The sequence below is a fragment of the Oryctolagus cuniculus genome, chromosome 6 (assembly GCF_964237555.1).
Source record: "Oryctolagus cuniculus chromosome 6, mOryCun1.1, whole genome shotgun sequence".
NCBI classification, from domain to species: Eukaryota; Metazoa; Chordata; class Mammalia; order Lagomorpha; family Leporidae; genus Oryctolagus; species Oryctolagus cuniculus.
In genome coordinates this window covers 164065811-164093009 of record NC_091437.1, presented here as the reverse complement: position 1 = coordinate 164093009, position 27199 = coordinate 164065811, and the positions used below count along the sequence as shown (strand labels likewise).

Below are 27199 nucleotides of genomic sequence, written 5' to 3'. Positions count from 1 at the left end.
TCACTCACAGCCTCTGAGTATCAAGAACACAGAACTCCTCTGGGGCCCCTGTCAAAGGCAACTTTGAGGCATTTACATGGCAGGATTGACAGAGGTGGTATTAATTAGATGCGTGGGAGAAGGAGAACAGAAGAGAAAGACTAGATAGTGTTAGGTTTCTGGCTCCTGAGCCTTGATGGGCAGCGAGTCATTCCTTGGTAGAGTGGTTGCCAGGGAGGGCTACTTCGTTCAGCTTTTCAGTCTGTTGCACACAGGCACAGCTGGGGCAGCGACAGACCTTACTCCCCCCTACAGCTGTTAAAGTCTCATCAGTTTGGAGAGGAGTATTGCTTGGGGCCAGAGAGCATAAGAGCTGGAGGTCCGACGAGTCACCGCTGGCGAGTGCATGGGCAGGGTCTGAAGATGATGACCTCACAGTGAGGAGTCACAGCACAGGGGAGCGGGGAGCAGGTCCTGGGACACACCAATTGGAACAGGTTGCCTGTTGCTTTGGAGTTGATCAAGGTTGAGACCTTTGTCACAGGCTATACACAGATGTTAGTAAAAAATGAAATCAGGAAGTTAATATATTTTGGTACAAATAGAAAGCCATGCACACAGAGGGTCTCTAAAAAGCCTGAAGATACAGAATATGGTTTTCAAAATAAACTCACCTGTTATTCCAGCTGTCCACTAACTTTTTGAAGTGTCCTTGTATATACAAGTGTGTCATTAAGTGTTTTACAGCAGCATGCGTCGAGTCTCATTCCCCAGTCCTGTCCATCAAGTTCCTGTCATCCCCATTGTCAACAGGTGGCTCTCCAGGCTCCTCCCACAGCCTCCTGCTATGTGTCTATGCCTGTGCCAGCAGCGACCAGTTCACTTGAGTCACTGCTGTTTTAAAATGAGTTACCTTATTTCAAACACTACAGTGCACTTTGCTTTCTTACTTGATGTCATGCAGCTATTATCTAGACAATTGAGATACATCCCAGTACCGAAAAAAATTCTATGTTCTTGACCTCTCTATTGCTAGGGCCTTGTAAATGCAGAGGAAAATGTTGGAGGTTTGCACCAACTTCCAAAAATAAGGTTGCATAAAAATGTAATGCCAAAACAGATGTGATACAATTTCAGGACAAAAAGAAAGGCACCATTTTCTCTATGGAGAGATAACTATTCATTTGTTTGCCATTCGCCAAACCTTTACTGAGGATGTGTGGCCAATGCTCGGCTGGGTGCTGCAATGACAGGCCAAGAGACAGAGCAGCGCCTCCTTCAACCCTGTCCCCTGTGGCTGCAGCCTACTCACCACACCCCCCCACTTGTCCACCTAACACTCCCACGAGGTGGGCCCAGCAGTCAGACCCAGCCTCTCAAGTCCCTTCAGCCGCACCTGCCGTCCTCAGGGCCAACCCAATGCTTCACTCAGGTCCCGAAGTCCTTTTCACCTGCTGCCCCCTGTGCACACCTGTCCTGGCCCTGCCGTTCGGCTATCCAAGATGCCGTGTGGACTGAGAGCCAGGCCTGCTCCTCCAGGACTTTGCATGCCAGGCCCTCTGGTTCTGGAAGGGGCGTTCTTTCCACCCTTCACCTACCTGAGCCCTCTGCTTGATTCTTGTACCTTCTTACAGGTGTTTTCCTGAGCCACCTGCCCCCTTGCGTGCTTGCGCGCACACACACACAAGCCGCTTGGGTTACAACTCCTTTCTCTTACTGGGCGAGTCAGTGGAGCCTGTTCTAATGGGCTGCCGGGTCCCCTTGACCAAAGGCCGTTTTGTCACCTGTGATGGACCAGCCAGGACATCCTGACACGGGGATGGAGAGCGGGAGTTCCCTGCGAAGGACTTCGTAAGTGGCACCTGGCTTACCCTCCGTCTTCCTCACCCCTCCCCGCGGACAGTCTTTCACATCCCTGGACTCCTAATGTTAGCTTTAGGCTGGGGTCTAGCAGTGACTGGTTATCGGCTGACTTACCGTAAGAGATTGCCAGGCACTGTGACCCTTTCTCAGGAATCTACTTCTTGCCCCTGGGCTCTTCTTCCAAACTGGGCACCCCCTCCCCGGGTGGGCACCCGGAAAGGCCCCCCTCCGTCCGCCTCACCCCAGTCCTCCAGCGCTGGAGCGCACTCCCGACGTTGGGTGGAGACTGAGCATGCTCCCGGCCGAAGGGGAGGGCAGGGCCGCACCTCGGACCCGCACTTGCGCCCTCCGCAGGCCGGGTGGGCGGGATTTGTCCGCGGGGCAGACTGACCGGCCGGGAGCTCCTCGCGCGGACCCGCGGCAGCGGCGGGAGGGCGCGCGCGGCGCCTCCCCGCCAGGCGCGCAGCCTCTCCACGGTGCGTAGAGGCGGCGGGAGCCGAGCCAGCGCGAGCGGCAGGGCGGGCTCTCCGGGCCGCGAGGGCGCGCTGCGCGGCGCGGGGTGGCCGTGTCCCGGCGGGGGAAGGATTGGAGCAAGGGCGCTGAGGTGAGCTGAGCCCGTGAGACGCGAGCTGGGGCGGGGGTGGGGGAGAAGGCACGGGCACAGCCCTGGGTCCTTCCGCCTTGGACAGCGGTGACGGCGAGTTCCCTGGGCGCCCGGAGGCCGCGGCGGGCAGCTGTTGCGCCGAGAGGGGGCAGCTGCGGAGTTCCATAACCATAGCAACCACATCAGCACCGCGGTGGCAGCGGCGGCGGCGAGGGCAGCATCCTCTCGCTCCTCCTCCGGGCAGCCGCGCCACGGGCACCGGGGACCCGGCTCGCAGGTGCCGCCGACTCCTCGGCCCGCCCACCGCCGCCGCCGCCGCCGCCGGGTTCGGCGTCTGGAGAAGGCAGCGGAGAGAGGGAGCCAGGCGCGTGGCCAAGGAGCCGAGAGGGGCGCGCTGCGGTGGGAGACAGGTAGGGGAGAGCTCTCCGGGGTCGGCGGCCAGGAAACTCTCCCGAGGCAGTGACGTTTCTGGAAGCGTGATTGCTAGTTGGGTGGCTTTCCGTCACGGAGCAGGAATTCTACCGCGAAACATGGTGTATTCCTCTAGTCTCTGGGCAGGTCCAGAGAGCACGAGAGGGACCCGCGCGTCTTAGGTGGGGAAAACTCTGTGGGGACCACCTCACGAACCCAAAGTCCAGCTGGAAGCTGAGGGCACACATCCGGATCCTGATCCAAGTCAGGTCCTGAGAGCCACAGGCAGACTGGGGAGAAGCCAACGCAGGGGTGAAGGGGCGGGGGAACAGTTAGTTGCCTGGGACCCAGACAAACCCAGACCCCCTAGCTTCTCGTGGTTGGAGGAGTCCCCTGCAACTTAGCTGCGACAAGAGAAAGACGGGCACCATCTCTTGACCTGCAGGGCCGGCTTCAAATCCAGCCGCTGCGGGTGGAGGGGGGTGGTGAGGTTTAGACGCAGCAAGCAGCAACTCTTACCATTTGCGCATGCAGGCAGGGGTTTCCCTGAGTTTATCGTGGATGATTGGGGAAGGGATGGGAATGAACACGAAGTGTTAAGCCAGCAATCAATGCCCCCTCCCCATTGCCGGCAAAGCAGGGACTATGTGGGATACAGCGACACCCTTTGCCCTTTGGCAGGTTGTCCCACTTGGCAGATGTTGGAGAAATCCCACTTCGGGTCTCCATCTAAAGTGGGAGGTGGTGGCATTGCTGTCCATCAGGTTACAGTTGAGCCCAGTGGCACCTGGTCTCTCCAGAGTGCTGGGTTGTTAACCACATCTGTGGGCTGGAGAGAGGCTTAGAGGTGTGGGCATGATTCCAAACGCGGCTCAGCTGGGAGCAGGGCTCCAGAGAAGACCATAGGAGAACGGGGAAATACGTAGGTGCGTGATCTGGGTCTGCGAGTTCTTGCATTTGGGTAAGTAGGTCTTTGGGTAGTTTCCAGGATGGGCAGCCATTGACTTTGAAAGAACTCTCCATTTACATCCTGAGCCTCTGGAGACAGTGGTGAGTCCCAGTTAAAAGGCTGTGTTCTTTAATTGGGCTTCTAATTTATGATGTTACGTTACCCCAGGGCATGCAATTTAGCCAGCATTTCATCTGGGGACTCAAGTCCTCGCGAGGACGGTATTATCGGCTAGGCAAATGGCAAGGTGTAGAGGAAAGAGGACAGGATTGGGGAGTCAGAAGAAGTTTCACACTTGCTCTGACCTTGAATTACTTCTCGTGTGTAGAATGGGTATGCCTACAGCCTTACACAGCTCACCAAGCTTTCCTCACATCAGTTACGATTGAGGGAGATAAGTCTCCTGCAACTAGGAGTTCATTTCCTAAAGTCTGTTATATCAGCAAGGCACTACCCAGCCATCGGCTAAGAGGGAGCAGAAATACTCAGTTGCTGGTTGAGACAGTGGTCCCAGTTGTCCTCAGGGTAATATAAAGAGGGTTTGTCAGGGGAGGAGGCTGCATGCGGTCCTCCTTGCCTGCAAGTGCTGAAGGTCAAGTGCTTTGCTGTCAAACGCAGTGCTCCCCTGGATTGAGATCTGCCCAGCACAGACCGGACTGCGCGTTTTGTAGTGGAAACGGAGACTTGTCCACCTTGAGGACTGAGGACATGTTGGTGAGGTGGATACATGGACAGTGGACGATTGGGCAGTGTTTTCATTTGACTTTGCGCACTAGTGCTGGGCGTTTCCCAGGTGTTTGCCCAGTTTGGCCAACATTGACTGGATGCTTGCAAGTTTGATTTCGTTGCTGGGGGAACCCTCCTTCTGGAAGGAGCCAGAACTCTCTCAATGTTGTTGTCTGCTCTTGCACATGCTGACCTCTGCCGGGAACGACCGTGGCACCCCTCTGCCTTCGGTGACCCAGTTCAAATGCTGCTTCCCGTAGGAAGCCTTCCCTCTGTCCCGTGGCGTGTTCCCATGGAGCGTTAGGTTTCTCTTGTGGCAGGCTGTGTTGTCACTGCTGCACCAGTACCTGTCCCTTCTAGATTGTATCACCCCCTCCTGAAGATAGGGGGCCTCTCCCTGCTCTTGCTTGCGACTCCAGCTCCTGGCTCAACAACTGCCATGGTGAATGGTCATGGAACAAGTGGGACTTGCTGCAGTGTGACCACTTGTGCAGGATGGAGTGTGCCAAGGGCTGCCCAGCCACCTGCCCCCGTCTCTGGATGGCTAGCGAGCCTGAAGGATGCTTTTCTCAATGGTTGTGTAGTGTTTAGGGTCAACCCACTGAAGCAGTGTGAAGGGAACAGAAGCACATTGTCTTAAAATGCCGATTTCTTCAAGGATGTGCTTTAGAATAATCTAGTTGAGTAGCCTTCATATAACATTTGCTGAATATGTCTGATGGAATATCTTCCATTTAAAATATTTCTCCTCTTCCTTCAGTTTGTTCACGCTAGTTCAGCTCCAGTAAGGAAAAAGACGTATCTGTTTCAGAAACCAGATTTAAATCCAGGTTCTCAGGGGACCTGGAATGAGGGCGCCTGGTCTCATGCCCGTTTCCTCATTTGTGAGGTGCGAGTGGCAGCACCCTTCTCATAGGGATGCCAAGGGCTTGGAGTCAGTGGCAGCAGTCCATGGACTACTTGACCCAGGCAAATTTTTGTTCTAGAAAGTGAGCAAAACCCTGCATAAAGGACATAGTGTCAGACATGGTGGGCTTTCTATCCTGGCTCCCCCACCTGTTAGTGTTGACCTTCATCAGTCACGTTGCTCTTAGCCATTTGTCCCGTCTGCATCATAGGGTGATAGCTGCCCTTCAGGATGGGCTTGTGTGATGTACAGAGAGAAGAGTGGCACTCAAGACAGCATGCCTGACTTGAGTGGTAGACGTAAGTGTCAGAAGTAGAAGGCTGTGGAGTTTAAGTGCCCCAAATGCACTTGCTTCCTCCATTTTACTCATCTTTGAGAGATAATATGGAGATACCAGGAAGATGGTAGTAGCCCACACCATGAAGAGAACTTTGTCCGGCATGCTAGATGCTTCACAGGCAAGTAGACTAAGCTAAAGATTTAGGTGCAGGTACCGAGACTCGTGGTGCCTTTCTCTGCCTGCTTATAGGCTGTGCAGCACCTGGCCTCCTCACGTTTCTGGACCTTGGTTTGTTCATGTTGAAAGGAACTACATGATTTTTGTGGCCCTGCCTAGCCCTAGGTCAACCCTCACATATACTGATCTTTGCTTCTCATCACCGAGGCTATGTCCATGCCTCTCAGTCCACCCTTTCCATCAAGGCTCACAGCTGGCTCAGAATTCTGCAGGTCAGTGGACTCTACAGCCCTACCCTCATCACCAAGGTTCTCTTCTCTGGTTTTTCCTTAGCTTTGATGGCGACCGTGCACAAGATGATCCTAGGACCTAGGCAGTTGTCAACACCCACTCCATGTCCTTGTCCCAACCCAGTTCTTGTCTGACCCAGGCAAAATGGTCCCAGTTCAGCCCGAAAGGTCGCCTTCATTCAGAGTGAGACGCTAGCCCTATGCAGCCTGGCCTTTTCTGCGGCGAACATTCACAGGTGTCACCGATACCCGGCGAGCTTCCCGGACTCTGAGTGCTCAAGCACTGCCAAACACTTTAGCTCAAACGTGAGTCATTTCTGGGTGACTGCACACCAATTTCAGGAGCTATTGCTGGTGACAGGTTTTACCCTCACGAAGGCAATTGGCACAGTGAGCCAGGGCCTTGTAGCCCTTCACTTCTGGTGCAGGGCTAGTGGCACTGATGGTCCCGGTTCAGGAAGTTTGCATAGATGGCCTGTCATGGGTTGCACACATGCCAGACCCTGTGAGTCACAAACAGGTAAGGTCCTTGTCTTTCGGGAGATTCATATGTATTTGGGGGACAGGGCACGGAGACTGACAGCCACCAGCCAGGCATTACAGGGGTCTGTGGGAGCCAAGATAGGGGCTTCTGATGTTTTCTGGGAGGAGCTCTCGGGAATGGCTTTGCAGAGGGATGTCCAAGCAGGAGTCGGGATTTCCAAATGGAGACTACAGGGAAGGTGAATCAGGGAGGGAGCGACGTCCTGAGACCTGGAGACAGGGATTCCTAAGAAAGGAAGTGGAATGAGCAGGGCTGAGATGTGGAAGGCAAAGGTCAGCCACTGCCCCTGGGAGCGGAGTGGAGGCAATGACTGAGCATTCGGTGAGCCTGTCCAAGTGGCCCTTCCCCTACATTGGGAGTCCTGGAGAGCTGTGGAAAAGTCTGGAATTGGACTGAACATTCTCTCCACCCACAGGTTAAAGCTGCCTTAGAGAAGCTGGGTCAGGCAGAAGATAGGCCTGCCTCTTAGAAGGTTTCAGAGGTGTTGGATTTAGGCAGTGAGAGGTCAGTATTGCAGGGAGCTGGGGCCACTGATGGAGTTCGAGGGAAGGAGGGGTCACGGGGCGGGGGTGCTCAGGAGTTCAAGCTCTCAAGTGCCCTCAAACCCCTGCATCTTGCACCAGGACTAGCTCTTCAGGTTTAATTTGACACCGCTGCCTCTTGTCTGCCCCCAGAGGGGGCATCCAGAGACAGCTCTGGAATTGAAGCGAGGGCGAACTTCAAAGGCTTCTCCACTTGGAGTAGAATGTAGCCTCTCCAGGGCCTGCAAGCCCTGCATGACCTTCACCCCTTCCCAGACCCGAACACCACCCCCACCTGGTCTCCCCCACCTTGAGACCCTTCACCCCACCTCCCCCGCCCCCCTCCTCTCAGCAGTGTGGCCTCCCTCCCATCCTGGAAGGCTCCTTTCTCAGATAGCTGCGTGGTTGATTCCTGCTTGGAGCGTTAACGTTAGTCACTCTTCATCACCTGTCCCTAAACCTACGATCTCTTCTTAAGTTGCGGGGCGACCCCTGGCCAGAAGGACTCAAGGAAGAGATTTAAAGAAAACAAGTAGAGGCAAGACTTGTTTAACGCGTAAGGCACACTGACAAAGCGTCACAGGCAAGCTCAGGAGAAACAGCTGCACTTAGCAGGGTTTGAGCTGTCCTTTTATTTGGTCTGGGGAGAGCCCTATTGAATATGCAAAAGGGGTGGGGTTTTGGGCAGGGCGTGAGTAACGCCCGTTTCCTTGCCCTGTTTTGGAAATCCCGCGAGTGTCCTGACAGCTGTTGCATCATGGGAGTAGGGGTGTTGGCCATGATAATTTCATTGTAATGAGATTATAATGAACCAGAGGTCATTGCAGGGGTACAGCCAGCAGCTGTATTGGATACATTTTAGTCGGTGCCGGTTCTGAAGCAGCAGAACAACAGCTGTGGTCTGCGCGAAAGTGGGTGGGGTCTGAGGGGTGCGCGTGGGGCTGCAGCCCAGGTGCTGGCTACCTCCCCTCACTTTGATGGGTCTTTCTGTCTAGCACTTATCAGCATGTTATTTTATGAAGCTCACTGCTGCACTCCCACTGGTGTTACCTAGTACCTCTTGTGTAATAGGTGCTCATGCCTGTTTGTTGGATGAATGAATGTAGGATTGGCCTCTGTCAAGTGCAGATTCTGGGCCCAGCAGTGAGTGGTAGGGATGACTTAGGAGAGAAACAAAGATATGTTCCAAACAATGGATTAAAAAACAAGTGCCTATTGACAAAATACCAACGATATTCCAGGGATGGATAGGCAGACTGCAAAGACCAAGTCTTTGATGAGCTCTTTCTTGGGACACTGAAAACAATGGAAGAGTCCCGAGCGCGGCACTGGGGAGTCTGGGCTGGCTGGGTTCTGATGTTCACTTTCTATTTCCCTTTAGACATATTCTTTCACCCCGGTCTTTCATGGCTTGCCTAATGCTTCCACTGATAGCACAGCTTTTGTTATTGTTGTTTGACTTTGTGATATAGGAAAGATTTTTCTTTCTTCTTGAGGGTTTAGTTTCTAGTTTTGCTGTACTTCCACCGATGTTCAAGGGACCTCGGGCTCTAAGCTCACCGGAATCTTCTGTGCCCTGGGTGGGAAGAGAAGGGAAGGGGTGGGCATTGCCCAGAGTGGGCAGAGAAGGGGTGATGGTGGGGTGAATGCTGTGCACATGTTATCTCAAGGTAGTATCGGGTCCTCTCCCTTTGGTAGTGTGGCATTTTTTGCACTGGAAGTGAGCTCTGGGTGGAGTGACAAAGACAAGGCCCTTGCCACCCATCTGTCTCAGCGGTGTCTGCACGGTGCCCTCTGCTCATCTCAAGACTGGGCTCTGCAGAAGCTCAGGCCTTTCTCTCTTCCTCCCCACACTCAGTGAAACGCCTTTGACTTGGTTTCTTGGCATTGAACTTTTCATGTCTGGATCTTGAGTCAGTGCTAGGCTGTACATGTTTGATTTTTTGAGATTAAGAACTGGGTTTTGCTTTCTGCGAGAACCCTGGTGTCTGAGAAGTAAATTGGATCAAAATCCCAAGGCAGGTGTTCTAGGGTTACCGCTAATCTGAATCAGCTGTGTTTCTGAAGCAGGCACTTAGCCTCTCTGGGGTTATTTTCCTACTTGTGCAGTGTAGGGGTTCCAAATCTGAGTCCCCTTGGTCAACTCACATTTCGTTAGGGCTTATTGCACCCCACGGCCTGTACTGGAAGCTTGGGGAGCCCAAGATAAAGAAGATAATGTTGACATCCTCAAGAAGTATACAACTTGTGGTGAAGACAGAGAAGCAGTTATAAGACTTCATGGCAAAGGCCATGAGAGCGATGAGCCACGAGAGTAGAGAAAGATACTGAATGCCTCCTGGGAGTGTGGGCAGATGGCTTCCTGGAGGAGAGGGTATCTGAGAGGGCATGTGGATGACAAGTAGGAGTTAGATAAGAAAGGGACAAGGAGTTGGGGGAAGTGTTTCAAGTAGAGGAAAAACCAGCGTGAAGACCAGGAGTTGAGGCCAAGCACTGCACACTGGGCAGAGTGTCTGGAGACAGACAGGTCTTGAAACTATGGTGGGAAGTAGACAGGCTGGAGAGGTAAGGAGAGGCTGTAGACATCTCTGTGCAGGGCTTTGGACACCTTATGAAGGCATCTGTTCTTTAACTGGAGGCTGATGGGAGTGGTGAGAATATCTTACAGTGGAAATTGATAGATACAAATATGCATTTTGGAAGTCTGTGTTCTGGTTGCAGCACAGAGAATACTTTGGAAAGAAGTGACACAGGAGCCATGGAGACTTGGTGGCAGGCTATTGCCTGCAATCTAGGGTACTGGAGCTAGAGATGGCCCTCACCCAGGTGAAGGCCATAGGAATGAGACAGGAGAACAAACGTGAGGGGTATTAAGTCAGTAGCCTCTTGGGATGTGTTAGATGATTCAACATACATGGCTGGAGACAGGAGTGGTGTGAAGGATGACTGGTAGCTTTCTTACTTGGTCTGGTGGATCTACATTGGCCTGGGGACAGCGAAAAGATCTTCAGGGGGGAAATGGTGAGTTCTGTTTTGAATAAACAGAGTTCTAGGTCTATGAGGTTATCCAGGTGCAAATTAGGCAATTAAAGATGTCAGTCAACGCCAGCTAAGAGTCCTTAGCTGAAATACAGGCTGAGGGAATTGTACGTAGGTTCCGGTGTGAGCACTGGCAGGGAAGCCCAGTGGAAGTTTGTAGAATGAGGAAGTAAAAGTGTTCTTCTATAGCCACAAGGTCTCTCCCACTGCCCATCAAAAATAAAACCAAACACCCAAACACGATGCTACGTAGCTTCCTCTTGCCTTGGGGACTTTGCACTCTGCCTGCACTGCCAGCTGGGTCAGAGCGTCCCTCAGTGTTCCTGTGTTCCTACCCTCATTCAATCCCATTCTTCTTGGAGGTCTCACCAGACCACCCTAGTCAAATAGCTCCTCTAATCTCTAGTCATAGCTTGCTTTATTTTTTCCCCTGTGGCATTCATCAGTCTATCACTGTCTGCAATATTCTTACAGATATACTGGCTTGTTTTTTATTGACTCTCCTCTGCAGGATGATAAGCTCCATCGTGCCAGGCCTTTGCCATGTTTACAGCTGCTCTGGAGGGTTTGAGCCGTTGCCACCACTCCATGAGCTTGCAATAAATATCTATCAGAAAACAATTAGAACAAGTAATACTAGACATCTTCAATAATGAAATAATACACTTCCAGATTAAAAACCAATAACCACAGCCCCTGTTTAAGCATCACTTAGAGGTCCTGGTCAGGGGGTGGACTCGCAGTTCAGCGTGCCCTGCAGCCTGGGCTCTGCGGCTGCTTCTTCCTCTGGAATGGCTGGCCCTGCCTGTCTCCCCAGCCAGCACCAATGCACGTCTTCCAAGCTTCCGTCTAAACCGAAGAATTTCCCCAGGACAGGGATGAGGGTAGCCTGGGAAAAGCTGTGGGCAGATTTCACCTCCTGCTCTCCAGTGAATGCAGGGGTGGGTGTTGGGCAGTTTCTTGGTAAAGAGCTCTGCTTGAGAGCAGTAAGTGTGGGGCATCCCACTGTTCTACTTAATCTAGCATTGAAGCAGTAATTTCTGGGACAATTGTTCATAACCTTAATTATGTCGGGGATCACTTTAGATAGCTGTTGAAATCTGTGACCACTATTCGCGGAAGAAAAGAAATTGAGGCTCTATTGGAGACTGATGGATCCTCTAGAATTCTCCCATGCCCTCCAGTGAAGACCTTTTCAGAAGTGGGACCATGCTGCCTCGGGGCCTGTGAACATCTCTGCATGGGCACCTTGTGGCCGGTGCATTGTCTGTGAAAACCAGCTTAGCAGGGCTTCTGGGGACAGGTGAGACAGGATCGTGAAAATGAAAGGAAGAGCACAGTGTTCAGAGTGAGGCAGGCTTTGCTTTGAATCCCAGTTCTGACCAGAATGGCAGACTTGTTCCATTTTTCCCTAGGACTGTTCCAGTTTTTAAAACCGGCATCCTTGCATCCCTGCAGTGTCCTGAATGACCACATTGGATGGTCATCCCTGGTTCTGAAGTCTCTTAGCCAAGGAACCCTCAGTGGGTACTTGGTCTCTGTGGATTGGTCCTGTGTATTCCCAGTCTTAAGCTCATTCTCCTGAGACACAGAGCCTAACATGAGGACTCTTGTGTGAAAGGCTGCTTGAGGGGTGCTCTCATTGGAAAGGAGGGAGTGGTGGGAGTAGGATTAGGCAAGCAAGAAGCCGGGCACAGATGTTAGTGCCACCTGGGCCCGTCTCAGCCCAATTGCAACAGGATGCTTTGGACCTGTGCGGCCCCACAATAGCCTCTCCTTGAGGCAAGGTTTCAGGTTTTGGCCATTGCTGTGGACCGAGGGCTCGGGGGGCATTTCCTCCGAAATATTTCTGAGAAAAAGTAGTTCTAGTACGTTGGGGGCAATTCTCAGAACAGGAAAAGCATAGGCTACTGTGAGGGACGTGGGGAGGGGTGCCAGTGTCATCTGTTGCACTCTACCTGATGGTTCTGTTAGAGCCTTCCAGGTCTTCCTTTAAGACAAGCTGGTTTCCCAGAGTTCCTGCTCTGGGGCTCATGATATTGATCAGTGGCACCTTGCATCCTCTTGGAATGGCTGTGCTCTGAGGGAAAGCAGCAAAGAAACCTACTACAAGAGTCTCCTTCGACTTCACAGTAGTTGGAACCCAGGGAGCCCTGCAGTGAGCTCCCTTCCCAACGTAGACTCATCTCTCCTCGCCTGCCATTGGCAGGGTATGTCGCAGTGGGGTGCTGGCTACCCTGGTACCTGTTGCACTGGCTGTCTGCTCACGTATGACTGTCCATTCATTGATGGCTTTGGTGTTTGGAGCTTGTTTTTCTTTGCCATCCAAGTCTATATCTTTGGGTGCCCTTCTGCCCCAGGTAGAGAGATGGTTCTGTACTGTCCTGGTTAGTTCTCTGCACAGACAGCTTTTCTTGTATTCCACTCACACACTTGCTCACGTGGGGCACCTGTTGTATATCCAAGTGATCCGTGTAACAGAAGCTCATCTCCTCACCTGCTGGCTGAGCTTTTCCTTTACTGCCGTTCCTCGATGGCACAGGTGCTTGCGGCCAGCCACCTGTCCTCTTTCTGTGAATTCTGTCTCCCTCCTTAACTCATGTTGGCTCATGGCATGGAATTTCAGCAGTCCTCTTCCTCAAAACCTAGTTGTTGTTTTTATTTTTACAGGCAGAGTTAGACAGTGAGAAAGAGAGACAGAGAGAAAGGTCTTCCTTCCATTGGTTCATCCCCCAAATGGCCGCTACGGCCGGAGCTGAACTGATCTGAAGCCAGGAGCCAGGTGCTTCTTCCTGGTCTCCCATGTGGGTGCAGGGCCCAGGCACTTGGGCCATCCTCCACTGCCTTCCCGGGCCACAGCAGAGAGCTGGACTGGAAGAGGGGCAACCGGGAAAGAATCCGGTGCCCCAACCGGGACTAGAACCTGGGGTGCCGGCACCGCAGGTGGAGGATTAGTCTAGTGAGCTGCGGCACCAGCCAAAACCTAGTTTTCATCTAGCTTCTCCCTCTGATTTAATGATTTCAATCATGTAACTTTACCTGTACTAATCTTAGTTTCTTATTTTAGGAATATAACTTAAAAAGTAGTTACTTAATTTTAGAGGCATGCACACATACACACGGGGGAGATAAAGAGAGAGAGGGAGAGGGAGCGAGCGAGAGAGATCTCCCATCTACTGATTCACTCTCATATGGGTGCCAGTTTGAGTCCTGTCTGCTTCACTTCTGATCCAGCTCCCTACTTGTGTGCCTGGGAAGGCGGCAGAGGATGGCCCAAGTGCTTGGGCCCATGCACCCATGTGGGTGGCTGTTGTGGCCATTTGGGGAGTGTACCAGCAGGTGGAAGACCTCTCTCTCTCTCTCTCTCTCTCTCTCTCTCTCTATCTGCCTCTGCATCTCCTGTCTGTGACTCTGACTTTCACATCAATAAATAAATCCTCAAGCAACAACAACAACAAAAGAGGCTGGAGCTGGGAATGAAACCCGGTTACTCTGATGTGGTCCTAACTGGAGTCTTAACTGCTGGGCTACATGTCTGCCCCTACTGTTAGATTCTTTTTCCCTGAAACACTAATAATAGAAAGCAATGAAGAATCTTAATGAAAATTTCATGGAAAAACATTCAATAACTTCTATTGTGATGCATGGTGCAGTAGGAGCCCAATCAGTGTTTGTTCTGGGTAGAGACTGCTCTGTGTGCTTTCTTTTTTTATTTTATTTTATTTTTTGACAGGCAGAGTGGACAGTGAGAGAGAGAGACAGAGAGAAAGGTCTTCCTTTGCCGTTGGTTCACCCTCCAATGGCCGCTGCGGCCAGCGCGCACTGCGCTGATCCGATGGCAGGAGCCAGGAGCCAGGTGCTTTTCCTGGTCTCCCATGGGGTGCAGGGCCCAAGCACTTGGGCCATCCTCCACTGCACTCCCAGGCCACAGCAGAGAGCTGGCCTGGAAGAGGGGCAACCGGGACAGAATCCGGCGCCCCGACCGGGACTAGAACCCGGTGTGCCGGCGCCGCTAGGCGGAGGATTAGCCTAGTGAGCCGCGGCGCCGGCCCTCTCTGTGTGCTTTCATATCAGCTAAGAGGAAGGCGGGATTGACATTCATGAAAACTAAGGAAACCGAGTGAAACTCTTCGTTCAATGGAAGGTCTTATGAGATGAGGTAATGGGAAACTCTTAGGGAGAACTTGGGGCCTTCCTTGAAGGACCCTGGAAATGTTTGGGCATTCTGGGGTCTTTGAGGTCATTTGCGTGTGGCAGCACTAAGCAATACCTTATGTTCAGAACTGTGACAGTGAGTCACCAAAGCAAAACTAAATTACAGTCTGTAAACCCTGCTGAAATAAGACAGGAGTTCTAAAATAAGTTACACCAGAAATTGCTAAAATTAAGTATAGAAGTATGTGGTGTTTAAAGACTTTGGTATAAGTTATCTGAAAATTAATTTCTGGGGCACACATCATCCTAGCCAAGGTTTTACTGCAGGGGGAGAGAAGGCAACTGAAGCAGTGGCTTTTGCGAACCTTCTTGATTTTAAAACAGTATAAAATGTACTGAGGAATAAATTGCCTTTTTTTTTTTTTTTTAGTTTGTTTAAAGGAAATGTATAAAGATAAGATTATCCTTAGAATCCGGTGCTCAAGGTAGAATTCATCAAGCTTGGTATTTTAGCATGCCAGCTTGTGTTGGCCTTTTGGGAGAATAAAATGAATGTTAATATAATTGCTTCGGAATAACAGAATGAGATCCCTCTTGCACCCCTCCCCCCCTTTAAAAGTGTGTGAATATTGGAGACAAAGTATGAGCGTACAGTCATCTTTCAGCGACATTTAGCACTGAATTATGAATTGATGTGCTTCTAGAAAGTGCTTTCCCTGGTGCGGCTTCCAGTTCATCTTTACACAGGAGCTCTTGTTCCCACCAAAGCTGAGGAGGCACAGAGAGGGCAAGCCATTTGCTCACTGTCACTGAGCTTGCCAGAGTTGGAGCCAGAACCTGACCCCAGACTGGTTTAATCCCAAGACTTGCTTCTTTCTATCCATTCTGTAGATGTCCTTTGTGGAGGGCATTTGAAATTCACCTGTCGGGGCCGGTGCTGTGGCCTAGTGGGTAGAGCCACCGCCTATGGTGCCGGCATCTCATATGGGCTCTGGTTTGAGTCCCAGCGGTTCCACTTCTGATCCAGCTCTCTGCTATGTCCTGGGAAAGCAGTAGAAGATGGTCCAAGTGCTTGGGCCCCTGCACCCACGTGGGAGACCCAGAGGAGGCTCCTGGCCCTGGCTTTGGATCCGTGCAGCTCTGGCTGTTGCAGCCATCTGGGGAGCGAACCAGTGGCTGGAAGACCTCTCTCTCTCTCTCTCTCTCTCTCTATCTATCTTTCTGCCTCTGCCTCTCTATAACTCTGCCTTTCAAATAAATAAATATAGAAATCTTTAAAAAAAACTCCCCTATCGATTATGAAAGCAAAGAAAGGGGAAAAAAACACAACCAAGTAAAGCTTCAGAACTCCCCAGTTTCTCAGATCTTTGGCTTTGAACTCCTCGAGTGAGAATGCGGGGGAAGTGATGGACTCCTGCCTTACCTGGAGGGTTTATCTGATGACTCCTAATGTCAGGGTTGCTGCTGACATCTCTTGACAAGAACACACGTGGGAGACTGTATGTGTGTTTACGTGGAAAGACACTTGATGGGATTAGGCGCCTGTGCAGGTTTAAACAGAATTTGAAAGGAAAAGAAATCCAGGGCAATCTTTTTTCTCCCTTCTTATACAGGTAAAAAAAAAAATCAAAGTTTTAGGTGTTTATCTTTTTGAGACTTTATCAACTATCTTGAATCAATATGAAAGAAAATGTATTTACTGAGACTGCAGATCTGCCCTTTTATATTTGTTCTTGGGGTTTAATTCAATGGCTCCCTGAATATATGTGTTCAAAATTCAGTGATTTATGAATGTGTCAAAGCTCCTAGGATGTTAATGCAATATATTGTTTACATCTAGACTTAAAATCAATGAACTACTTTAAGATGCATCTCATTTAAAGTCAACCCAGAGGCCGGGTTGACACCAGAGCAATGTAATGTGAGGCTGTGTGGAGTCCCCGCAGGGGTTAAGAGCCTGCATCAGGCTCAGTTCCCTTTGCAGGTGTCCTTGGAGTCCTTATTGTGTCTGCCAGGGGAACAGAGGGTAACGTGTCCCCCGAGGGAGGAGAGCTGGTGGGTCCTTTCATAATTTTAGCACAGTGTTTTATTGTCTCCTCCATTCTCTCTCTCTCTCTCTCTCTCTCTCTCTCTCACACACACACACACACACACACACACCGTGTTTCACCTGCACAACCTTCTCATTGATTCACACCAATCTCAGTTGTCATCTCTCTGCACAGCCTTCCCCCATCCCTCTGTGATTGAATCCCTCCTCTTCCTTTTGGTTCCCACATTAGCTGGGCTTGGCTAACCATGGAGTACAGCATCAGGTCATGGGAGGCACTTGTGTGCACGGTAATTTTTCATTCAAAGCTGAGCTCCTGTCTTGGTTAGCTGTGTGTCCATGGACTGATTGTTCACCATCTCTGCAATTTAACATCTTCATTTATGAGATTGAGATTTAAAAAGTAGAATCTCCTTTAATACTTTATCCCTTTTAGTATTTTTCTCTTAATCTAGTTAATACTATTGGTTGAATTCTGTAATTAACACACAATTATTCTTAGGTGTTTAAATTCAACTGAAAAGTGATCCCTGTTAAATATATGAGTGGGAATAAGAGAGGCAGGAGATGTACAATTTGGGACATGCTCAATCAGACTTGCCCCAAGTGGTGGAGTTAGAAATGTGCCAGGGGATTCCAATACAATCCCATCAAGATTGCATGTACCAATGCCATCTCACTAGTCCAACTGATCAATTTCAGTTCACAATTGATCACACTGATAGGTCTAAGAGTCAGAGGGATCACACAAACAAGACTAGTGTCTGCTAACACTAACTGATAGAATAAAAAAGGGAGAGAACGATCCAACATGGGAAGTGGAACACTCAGCAGACTCATAGAATGGCAGATGTCCTAAACAGCACTCTGGCCTCAGAATCAGCCCTTAAGGCACTCGGATCTGGCTGAAGAGCCCATGAGAGTATTTTAGGCATGGAAAGCCAAGACACTCTGGCAAAAAACAAACAAACAAACAAACAAAAAACACCTAAATGAAAGATCTCTGCGAGTGAGATCCTAGTGGAAAGAATGGGTCATCAAAGAAGGAGGTACCTTTCTCTGAAGGGAGGAGAGAACTTCCACTTTGACTATGACCTTGTCTGAATAAGATTGAAGTCGGCGAACTCAAAAGGCTTCCATAGCCTTGGCAACTCATGACTAGAGCCTAGGGAGATTACTGACACCATAAACAAGAGTGTCAAATTGTTAAGTCAACAACAGGAGTCACTGTGTACTTACTCCTCATGTGGGATCTCTGTCCTTAATGTGTTGTCCAATGTGAATGAATGCTATAACTAGTACTGAAACAGTATTTTACACTTTATGTTCTGTGTGGGTGCAAACTGATGAAATCTTTACTTAATATATACTAAATCGATCTTTTGTATATAAAGATAATTGAAAATGAATCTTGATGTGAATGGAATGGGAGAGGGAGTGGGAGATGGGAGGGTTACAGGTGGGAGGGAAGTTATGGGGGGAAAAAGCCATTGTAATCCATAAACTGTACTTTGGAAATTTATATTTATTAAATAAAAGTTTAAAAATTCTAAAAAAAAATTAAAAAGTAGCATCTCCTATTATTTGAAAGTCAGAGTTACACAGAGAGAAGAGAGGCAGAGAGAGAGAGAGGGAGAGAGAGAGAGGGAGAGAGAGAGAGGTCTTCCATCCGATGGTTCACTCCCCAGATGGCTGCAATGGCCGGAGCTGTGCCGATGCAAAGCCAGGAAGCAGGAGCTTCTTCAGTCTCCCACGTGGGTGCAGGGGCCCAAGGACTTGGGCCATTTTCTGCTGCTTTTCCGGGCTATAGCAGAGAGCTGGACAGGAGGTGAAGCAGCCGGGTCTTGAACCGGCGCCCATATGGGATGCCTGCGCTTCAGATCAGGGCGTTAACCTGCTGTGCCACAGCGCTGGCCCCTAGAACTATTCCTTACATACACTAAGACTCTATAAACATTGTTTTATGTACCATAAACATGATTTAAGTCTGTGTTTGTATCCTACTTAGAAATGAGGTTTTTTTTTTCAACTTTTTAGTGCCTGAAATACAGTGTCATTCACTCATTAAACCAAATTCAACAGAACACCTAGGACTAGGCACTATCTTAGCACAGGTTTTATAGGAAAATGTATTCTCTTTGATTTCTTGAGAAGATGGATTAGTATATGGATGGAAGGAAGGAAGGAGGCAGGGATGAGTGGATGGGTAGATGGATGGGTGAATGGGTAGATGCATGGGTGGGGAGATGTGTGGATGCTGAGAGAGTGAAAACAGATTCTTGTAAAAATACATCTTAGAGAAACAAGTTGAAAATGTGAAATCAAGATGCTCAGTATAAACAGATAAGGGTATCCTCTCTGAAGCTATGTTTGATCAAGTTTATTAACCTGCCTAAGCATAAAATCTTTCATAAATAATAGGAATAACACTATGCCTACCTGATGGGGGGTATTTTGAAGATTAAATGAGCTCATGCTTAAGATGCATTTATACGTTACCCGTATACTGTATGCACAGAGCACTGTCAAGAGTAAGCTGCTGGGACCAGCTACAAAGCTTACAGGGCCAGTGCAGAATGAAACCCCTTGTTAACCCCTTCCACTAATACTAAGGTGGTGACAGCAGGGCATTTAACCAAGGGCAGGGCTCTGCTTGGCGTGTGGTGGAACCCTCTGTGGATATACAAGCCATGCCCCCAGGATCCGTGTTTCCCTCAATCTCGGGCTGTTAGCATTGAAGCAATTCCCTGAGCAGGCTGCGGATGGCCTTTCTGATCACGAACATCAACATGCATTTGTTTTATTTCTATGTCTATTCTTCTCCACACCTTGTAAATACTCTGTGTGCCTTGTTGAGCCACTGCACCCATGTCTTGTCCATAGCCCACGTCCATGCCCACTCCGCTGAAATGACGCTGGTGCTCACCCTGCCTGCTTCTCTTCAGGCTGGAAGTCTCCTTCATGTCTGTCCATTGCCGCGCAAACAGCACGTGAGATGTGGACTGTTCCTCTTAGCGCTTTGTGTGGGTCACGTGGCCCATAGAGATGTCCGTCACTGGACCGAACACTTTCATACCCAGTTCTCCAGTTGGTGAGCCCCACCAGGGCAGGTCCTTGGCTTGCTTACTTAGTACTCCCAACCAATGTCACTGTTCCAGTCTTGCCTGCGAAAGGTGGGCCTGGCCTTGTCATGGTCAGATGTGTAGTCCCATGGTGGAGTCTGTTCATTACCGAGGGTTCTCTGAAGTAACCAAGAGAAGATGATTGGTGAAGTGCTGGATTGGATGGGACAGGGCAGCAGCAGAGTGGAAGGCGGGAATCCTGGGGGAGATGGGCTGTTGCTCAGTTTGGAGGAGAGCAGGAGCAATGATTGGCTAGGCTTAAAGTCACTCAGCCTGGGTGGGCTGCATGAAGTAAGCCTTGAAGGGCTGGCCTCCCCAAACCGTTTGAAAATGCACCCAGTCTGAGCACTGGTCCACCCAAGGGAGCAGCCATTGGTTCCTTCCTCTCAGTCTGCCCTGCTGGGGAAAGCTCCGTCCTGCTCTCTGCCCTCAACAGCAGTGATGTGCAAATTCACCAAAAGCAAGCAAGCGATGCATTTGGGTTCAAGAAATTCTGTCCTGGTTTCAACTTTGACAGCCACTAGCTCTGAGTGGGAAAACATATTTACCTTCTCTGATTGTGTTTCCTCATCTGAAAAACGAGGCTAAGAAGAGCATTTGGCCATCGGCAGCCTGGACCCTTAAATGATATGTTTGTAACTACTCCACATGTGGACTTTGCAAAGTGCTGACATGGAGCAGAAGACCTGAGAAAGAATAGACATTCTGTCAGTAAAGGAAGTTTAATTCAGTGTATAGTATGTGCTGAGTGCCAGGCCATGTGGTGCCGATGCTGTGTCTGGTTCCTGGAACACAGATTTTCCAGGAAAGAGTAGAGGGAAAGCAGAAATAACAAGCAATGCTTTCTTTGTTTTTGTTTTCTGTCTGCAAAAAATGCAGTTAAACAGGTATTCATTCAACACACATGGTTCTCGCATGTGATCTGCGTGACAGTTTTATGAGATAAAAACACCTCCTTGTCCATTTTTACAAATGCAGACTCTGGAGCTCAGAGACATTGAGGGCCTTGCGGGACACTGCAGAGAACAGTCTCAGAACCCAGATTCCAATGCCAAAGCTTTCTGTGAGGCCAAGTTGTGAAACAGAGAAGGGCTCAGGCTCTCAGTGCTGAGCTTGCTCCCATGAGGGGGTTCCTTTTCCTTTGGAATGTGTTTTTTCCACTGAACCACTTTGATTTTTCTTAATCCTCACGTACTCATGTAAACTTCATTTCCCTCTCCCTTTGCATCTTGGTATTTGTTTACATTTAAAAAAATATTTATTTATTTGAAAGGCAGAGTTACAGAGAGGAAGAGGCAGAGATAGAAAGACCTTTCACCTGCTGGTTCACTCCCCAAATGGCTGCAGTGGCTGGAGCTGAGCTGATCAGAAGACAGGAGGCTGGAGCTTCCTCCTGGTCTCCCATGCGGGTACCGGGGTCCAAGCACTTGAGCCATCTTCTACTGCTTTCCCAGGCCCCAGCAGAGAGCTGGATCAGAAGTGGAGCAGCTGGGACTCAAACCAGCGCCTACATGGGATGCCAGCTCTGTAGACACTGGCTTTACCTGCTATGCCTCCTCACCTGCCTCTTGTTTACATTTAGAAAAATTTCCTATCTGACCGCGGTCAGCTTGAAGACTAAGTCTGTTTCATAGTGTCTCTTTCTCCAAAAACCTCTCACACCATAGGTACAAACTAAATGTTTATATAATTTAGTGGTACACTTAGAATTTTTTTTTAAAACAACATTTTAACTTTCTTCGAAAAGGCAGAGAGACAGATCTTCCGTCCACTAGTTTACTCCTTAAATTCCTGCAACTCCGGGGCTGGATCAGGCTGATGTCAGGAGCAGGAACTCGATCCAGATCTCCCACATGGGTGGCAGGGACCCAAGTACTTGATCTGGTGTCTGCTGCCTCCCACGGAGTGTGGTAACAGGAAACTGGATCAGAAATGGAGGGACTGAGACACAAATCCACTCCCTCCAATATGGGATGTGGGCATCCCTAGTGGCTACTTAGCTGCTGTGCCAAGTGCCTACCTCATACAATTAGGATTTTATAGTACAACCTACTGGAAAGAGCCTATAGAAAGAATAAATCTCAACATGTCAAGGAATAGATGTTTTAGAGCCTTTTGGGACAGAATGACTGGGGCTCCAAGCTTCCCCCTAAGCAACCAGAACAGGTTGCCTGGTCACCCAGGCAGGCTCCCCAGTGCTGAGCACTGCTGGTAACTGGCTGCTCACTTCTCCACAGTCCTCTGTCCTGGGGAGTCCCTGTGGAACTGACATGAAGCGATTAAACTGTCAAGTGCAGAGGAGCTGGAATAAACTCCCAGACGCTCACAGATATCCAGCCCCAAGGGGCAGTCCCATTGTTTGGCTGTGTTTATCATTGGCCCAGTCCTGCTGACGCAGTCTGCTCCCACCAAGAAATCCCCAGAAAGCCACTGCCCTAGGGTCTCACCCTGCTCAGAAACACAGCCTGCTGAATGGCGGATGTCGGAATAAACCTCAGGGGGTGTTTTATGGAGAAATTAGTTATACAGGGACACATTAGATTTTGTTCATTTTGTATTTTACTTGAGTGCTTTATAATTTAGAACTAAGAGTACAACATCTAGGGGCTGGCACTGTGACACAGTAGGTTAATCCTCTGCCTGCGGTGCAGGCATCCCCTATGGGTGCCTGTTCTAGTCCTGGCTGCTCATCTTCTGACCCAGGTCTCTGCTATGGCCTGGGAAAGCAGTAGAAGATGGCCTAAGTGCTTGGGCCCCTGCACCTACATGGGAGACCTGGATGAAGCTCCTGCCTCCTGGCTTTTGATCGGCCCAGCTCCAGCCATTTGGGGAGTGATAGAACATCTTTCTGTCCCTCTCACTGTCTGTAACTCTACTTTTCAAATAAAGAAATAAAAAAAAAATCTTAAAAAAATAATACATCTAACTCTCATTTCATTTATTCATCCCCCAAATATTATAAGGCTCAACATAGGCCAAGTCCAGTGCTGAAGATACAGAGATACCACCACCATCATCATCATCACCATCATTTCCTAAATTCCTAAATGATGACAGTCAGTGTGGAAGGAGCACCTTTTGTTATTCATAGCAAGACCCTTTCAACCAACCTGAGTGGATATTAGTGAGGTGCCCCGGCCGTCCTCTAGAGATGTGTGGCTGGAGCAAGGGAGCCCACCTTGTAACTAGAAGGTGGGAACTGTCAGACTCCCACCCCCATCCCAGGGCAGGGGAACAGGCAGGAACTGCAGATCGAATCCTCCATCTATTGCCAACAATTTAACCAACTATGGTCATGTAATGAAGCCTCTAACAAAACCCAACAGGATGTGATTCCAGGAGCTTCCAGGTAGTGAAGGTGTGGCGGTGTTGTGAGGTGGCTGCCTGGGGTGGACAGTGAGGCTCCACCCCTCCTCCATTCCTTGCCCCATACACCTCTTCCTTTGGTTGTTACTGAGTTGTGTCTTTTATAATAAACCAATAAATGTAAGCGGATGTTTTTCTGAGTTTTATGAGCTGTTCTAGCAAGATAGTAAACCCGAGGAAGAGGTTGTAAGAACCTGTGATTGACATGTGGTCAGTGAGAAACACAGACTTGAGATTTCCACCTGAAGTACAGGGTAGCCAGAAGGGGTCTTGAGACTGACCCCTTAACCTGGGGGTCTGTGCTAATCCCAGTTGGTCAAGCAGTGAGTGTCCAAGTTGCTTGGTGTGAAAAATCTACTCGTTTGCTAGCAGAAGTATTTAGAAAACTGGTTTGTTATACCTCCTTAGTGTGCATTTTAGGTCATCTTCCACACTCAACTGAATGTGGGACACCTGTCCTATGTGGTGTAATACCCCAGGAGTTGGCTTATTTTGTGGACCCAAGGATACCCCTATTTTAGAGTTGAAGATTTAGAGAAGACAAAGGCTACAACTTTGGTAGGTAGAGCTAGTAGATTTAGAAGCACCTTCAGACATGATATTAAATGCAGGATAGCGCAAGATCACTGCTCTTTGGAATGTCAGGTCTTGGAGGAAGAGGCAGAGGATGAAACAGGTCTTGAAGATGATGGATTATTGGTGTAGCAATAGCAGCCATGGGGTGCTCTATGGAAGCCCAGTGGAGGTAAGGACTGTGCAGTCAGGGAAGGTCTGATGGAGGAGGTGATGTGTGCCCAGTCTCCATGGGCAAGTTGGACATTTCTAGTTGAAGCTTGGTAAAAGCACTCCAAAGCAGAGGAAGAAATGGTGAAAAAACAAGGACCTATGGCAAAAGGAGTCTTTTGGGGACTTATTAGAGTGACTGGGGCTCAGAGAGCATGGCAGGAGTGGCAGTGAGAAGGTATGCAGAGTTGAGGACTAAGGGAGATTTGGAGCAGTGGGTTGAGATTTCATCTTGTTAACAAAGAAATTATGTAGGGTCGGTCTGCATCAGTGCAGACACGGATCAGCTGCAGCAGCAGAAACTCATGGTGGTGCGTATCACCACGGGGTGCCATTTGTCTCATAAAGCAGTAGGCCTGTCTCATGCCGCTGCTTTCAGGAGTCGTGGAGAGCCTCACCTCCCTGGGTTTTTACTTTTCCTAGCTGGGGTGTGACTTTCTTCTGTAGATTCATGCTTGCGGACTCTGCTCTGCCATCCACAGGGTGTCCATATTCCAGATGGCTGGGAGGGTTGACTGCCGTGGAATTCCCTGATTAGAGTTTTTGTGTAGGGATCATTTGTGGGGTTTGCTGTGGGTTGATCAGAGAGGACCAGGATTCTTTATCCTCTTCTTTTTTTTAAGATGTATTTATTTGCAGGTTACAGAGAGGGAGGAAGAGACAGAGAGAGAGAGAACTTTCGTCTGCTAGTTCACTCCCCAAAGGGTTACAACAGCCAGGGCTAGGCCAGACCAAAGCCAGGGGCCAAGAGCTTCTTCTGGGTCTCCCACATGGAGGCAGGGGCCCAAGCACTTGGGACATCTTCTGTTGCTTTCCCAGGCACGTTATCAGGGAGCTGTATTGGAAGTGGAGCAGCTGGGATTCCAACAGGCTCCCATATGGGATGCTGGCATCACAGGAGGCAGCTTTACCAGCTCTGCCACAATGCCATCCCTGGACCAGGATTCTTCCGCATGACCAGATGGGAGGCTATTTTGTGGTTTCCTTGTTGTTTGTTTGTTTTTTAGTAGACTTCATTCTTTTAGGACCTTGTATGGTCATAGCGAAGTTGAGCAGAAGGTACAGAGATATCCCATAGATCCCTTGCCTCCACACATGCACATGTGTACTGTAATTCACTGTCAACATCCCACATCACAGTGCTACATGTTTTTACAGTCAAGGAACCTGTGTTGCCATATCTTCACCCAAAATCTATGGTTCCCATTAGGGTTTGCTGTTGGTTTACCAGGGTTTTACCAGGTTTATGGTGCACATATCTGCCATTATAATATGTTGCACAATAGTTTGTCTGCCCTAAAATTTCTCGGTACTCCATTTCTTCATCTCTTGCCTCTGCCACCCCCAGCCTCTGACACCCACTGGTCTTTGCACTGTTTCCATGGCTTTGCCTTTTCCTAATTTTCATGTAATTAGAGTTATGCAATATGTAGCCTTCTCAGATTAGCTTCTTATCAGTAAGCATCTAAGTTTCCTCTGTATTTTTTATGAGTTGATAACTAATTTCTTTTTCACATGGTGTAATATTCCTTTTTCTGAATATTCCAAAGTTGTATCCACCCACCAATTGGAGGGTTCTTGGTTCTTTGCAAATTTTGGCAATTATTGATAAGGCTACTATTAACTTCCATGTATAGAATTTTTTGTGGACATAATTATCATATCCTTGGGTTTATGCCAAGGAGTGTGATTGGTAGATTGTGTGAAAAAGATGTGTGTCTTCTTGAGTGGCTGTTCCATTTTGCATTCCTACAGCAATGAACGAGACTTCCTGCTGCTATACATTCTCACTAGCATCTTGTGTTGTTAGTGTTTTGTTTTCTTTTTTTTTTTCACATGTCAAATGATTTAATGATTTATAATTTCTTTTTTTTAAACTTTTATTTAGTAAATATAAATTTCCAAAGTACTGCTTATGGATTACAATGGCTCCCCACCCCCCATAACTTCCCTCCCACCTGCAACCCTCCCATTTCCCACTCCCTCTCTCATTCCATTCACATCAAGATTCATTTTCAATTATCTTTATATACAGAAGATTGATTTAGTATAAAGATTTCATCAGTTTGCACCCACACAGAACATAAAGTGTAAAGTACTGTTTGAGTACTAGTTATAGCATTAATTCACATTGAACAACACATTAAGGACAGAGATCCTACATAAGGAGTAAGTACACAGTGACTCCTGTTGTTGACTTAACAATTTGACACTCTTGTTTATAGCGTCAGTAATCACCCTAGGCTCTAGTCATGAGTTGCCAAGGCTATGGAAGCCTTTTGAGTTTGCTGACTTCGATCTTATTCAGACAGGGTCATAGCCAAAGTGGAAGTTCTCTCCTCCCTTCATTGAAAGGTACCTCCTTCTCTGATGGCCCATTCTTTGACTCACAGAGATGATCTTTCATTTAGTGTTTTTTTTTTTTTTTTTTTGCCAGGGTGTCTTGGCTTTCCATGCCTAAAATACTCTCATGGGCTCTTCAGCCAGATCCGAATGCATTAAGGGATGATTCTGAGGCCAGAGTGCTATTTAGGACATCTGCCATTCTATGAGTCTGCTGTGTATCCTGCTTCCCATGTTGGATCGTTGTTTCCCTTTTTGATTATATCAGTTAGTGTTAGCAGACACTAGTCTTGTTTATGTGATCTCTTTGACTCTTAGACCTATCAGTGTGATCAATTGTGAGCAGAAATTGATTACTTGGACTAGTGAGATGGCATTGGTACATGCAACCTTGATGGGATTGAATTGGAATCCCCTGGCATGTTTCTAACTCCACCACTTGGGGCAAGTCTGATTGAGAATGTCCCAAATTGTACATCTCCTGCCTCTCTTATTCCCACTCTTATATTTAACAGGGATCACTTTTCAGTTGAATTTAAACACTAAGAATAATTGTGTGTTAATTACAGAGTTCAACCAATAAAAGTGAGGGTTGGTGAGGGCCTGAACTGGAGAATTGAGTTAGGAAATTATTGGAACTGTTATAGGTTTAGGATTGACAGATCTTGGTGATGGCTGGGCCATGGGTGTTAAGGTAGAATGCTGAGGTCCTACCTTGGATGACAAGATGAATAGTCACAGTGCTTGCACACCAAGGAAAGCAAGGGAGCAGAACTGAAGCTCTTAGGGCTGCAATAAACTGCCTCATTATGAGCTGCTTGCTGCATCTGTGGATTTGGGGAGATGCTTAGGTGGAGACAGAAATAGAGATGTCGTTGATGTGACGATCTTAGCTGAATTCATGAGAGTCGATGTGACTCCCCATTTAGTGCTGGATTCTCCCTGCAGAAAGGTAAAAGAGGGCAGGAGATAGACTTGTGCACGGGAAAGAAGCCAGCACAGGGGTAGACTCAGGAAGAAGAGCCACAAAACTCGGCAGTGTCCTGCCCAAAGTTTGGTGTCTCGAGGAAGAAACACTGGATTGAATTAT

General features: G+C 48.8%; 1 protein-coding gene across 2 annotated transcripts in view; it reads left to right on the top strand.

The window, feature by feature from the left end:
- The first annotated feature begins 2312 nt into the window (after positions 1-2312).
- FAM135B (family with sequence similarity 135 member B) overlaps positions 2313-27199 on the top strand; it is a 364289-nt gene continuing 339402 nt past the window's right edge. Inside the window, exon 1 of one of the 2 annotated variants that reach the window (XM_070075533.1) lies at positions 2313-2446. The gene's annotated coding sequence lies outside the window, so the exon portion shown is untranslated. Of the gene's footprint in view, positions 2447-2655; positions 2857-27199 lie in introns of those variants that run through there. The other variant, XM_070075534.1, reaches the window with a different exon arrangement.